This window comes from Mizuhopecten yessoensis, unplaced genomic scaffold (genome assembly GCF_002113885.1).
Source record: "Mizuhopecten yessoensis strain PY_sf001 unplaced genomic scaffold, ASM211388v2 scaffold9985, whole genome shotgun sequence".
Classification (NCBI taxonomy): Eukaryota; Metazoa; Mollusca; class Bivalvia; order Pectinida; family Pectinidae; genus Mizuhopecten; species Mizuhopecten yessoensis.
The window spans coordinates 139646-141857 of record NW_018408321.1 but is presented as its reverse complement, the minus strand read 5'-3'; positions in this window follow the sequence as shown (position 1 = coordinate 141857).

The window sequence follows — 2212 nt, the reverse complement described above, 5'->3', positions numbered from 1 at the left end:
GGGGGGTTGACAGTTGTGTTCATTGTTTATTGTTTCCCATTTTATCTCTCGGTTGTTAAAATCTCCTCCGATTAAGGGATGCTATACTCTGTGTCTACCTCAGTAGGCTTACTTACTTTATAGTCCGTTTCAAAAGTAATCGCCGTTCCAGTCATTGATATTAATGTTTGATACGATGCCTTATTTATTTTTTACTGAATTCGTATGACGATATTTGCAATTCGCCACATAAAGATCAATAAATACATCAATTCCTCTTGGTGTATGGGAGACAACTCTATCTGTAACAACTGTAGCTCAATAAGGGCTTGGCGGTTCTAGATAATAGCTCACTAATGTGTCACATGTGGTAAAGAGCTCACTAGGGTGTTAGATGTGGTAAAGAGCACACTAAGGTGTAAGATGTGGTAAAGAGCTACCTAAGGTGTTAGATGTGGTAAAGAGCTCACTAGTGTTAGATGTGGTAAAGATCTCACTAGGGTGTAAGATGTGGCAAAGAGCTTACTATGGTGTTAGATGTGGTAAAGAACTCACTAGGGTGTAAGATGTGGTAAAGAGCTCACTAGGGTGTACGATGTGGTAAAGAGCTCACTAGGGTGATATATGCTGTAAAGTGAGCATTATGGTGTTAGATGTGGTAAAGAGCTACCTACGGTGTAAGATGTGGTGAAGAGCTCACTAGGGTGATAGAAGTGGTAAAGAGCTCAATAGGGTGTAAGATGTGGCAAAGAGCTCACTAAGGTGTTAGATGTGGCAAAGAGCTAACTAAGGTGTTAGATGTGGTAAAGAGCTACCTAAGGTGTAAGATGTGGTAAAGATCTCACTAGGGTGATATATGCTGTAAAGTGAGCATTAGGGTGTTAGATGTGGTAAAGAGCTCACTAAGGTGTACGATGTGGTAAAGAGCTCACTAGGGTGTATGATGTGGTAAAGAGCTCACTAGGGTGATATATGCTGTAAAGTGAGCATTATGGTGTTAGATGTGGTAAAGAGCTACCTACGGTGTAAGATGTGGTGAAGAGCTCACTAGGGTGATAGAAGTGGTAAAGAGCTCAATAGGGTGTAAGATGTGGCAAAGAGCTCACTAAGGTGTTAGATGTGGCAAAGAGCTAACTAAGGTGTTAGATGTGGTAAAGAGCTACCTAAGGTGTAAGATGTGGTAAAGAGCTCACTAGGGTAATAGAAGTTGTAAAGAGCTCACTAGGGTGTTAGATGTGGTAAATAGCTCACTAAGGTGTACGATGTGGTAAAGAGCTCACTAGGGTGTAAGATGTGGTAAAGAGCTCACTAGGGTGATATATGCTGTCAAGTGAGCATTATGGTGTTAGATGTGGTAAAGAGCTACCTAAGGTGTAAGATGTGGTAAAGAGCTCACTAGGGTGATAGAAGTTGTAAAGAGCTCACTAGGGTGTAAGATGTGGTAAAGAGCTCACTAAGGTGTTAGATGTGGTAAAGAGGTCAATAGGGTGTAAGATGTGGTAAAGAGCTCAATAAGGTGTTAGATGTGGCAAAGAGCTAACTAATGTGTTAGATGTGGTAAAGAGCTCACTAAGGTGTAAGATGTAGAAAAGGGCTCACTTAGATTTTAGACGTGGTAAAGAGTTCACTATGGTGTTAGATGTGGTTATGAGCTCACTAAGATGTTAGTTGTGGTAAAGAGCTCACTTAGATGTTAGATGTGGTAAAGGAAACAACTTGACTCACCATGAGTAAACGACTCACTCAAAAGGATAGTGACTCGTTTTAGAGAAGAGTCGATGCTAAGAGAGTGACTCGCTAATGTTACTGTAACGGCTGACTAAGAGGATAGCAGCTCTGGGAATTATTGACGGGATAGCTACTCGTATGTAAATGCTGACGGAACTTAGCAAGCACCCTCGGAGTTGACAAAGACAAACGGGGTGGAGGGGTAGGGGTGGAATGACACCCGGTAGTGAAGCGGACGTAAACTCACTAAAAAAACAATTGCATGGACATTGTGTTTTATGCTAGGCCATGTAGGAGCAATTTCGATCTCGTACTTTGTTGACCATTTTTACGTCTGGTTAAGAATAAAAAACATATCACTTTACAAAGGTAATTTTAACTGAAGTGTTAGTGTCAACAGCACGAACACAGGGAGTTCGGGTATCATGTTGAATTACTAACACTATATAAATGATTTATTGCTAACATATAATTTCCAGGGTGTGTGTGTGTGTGTGTGGGGGGG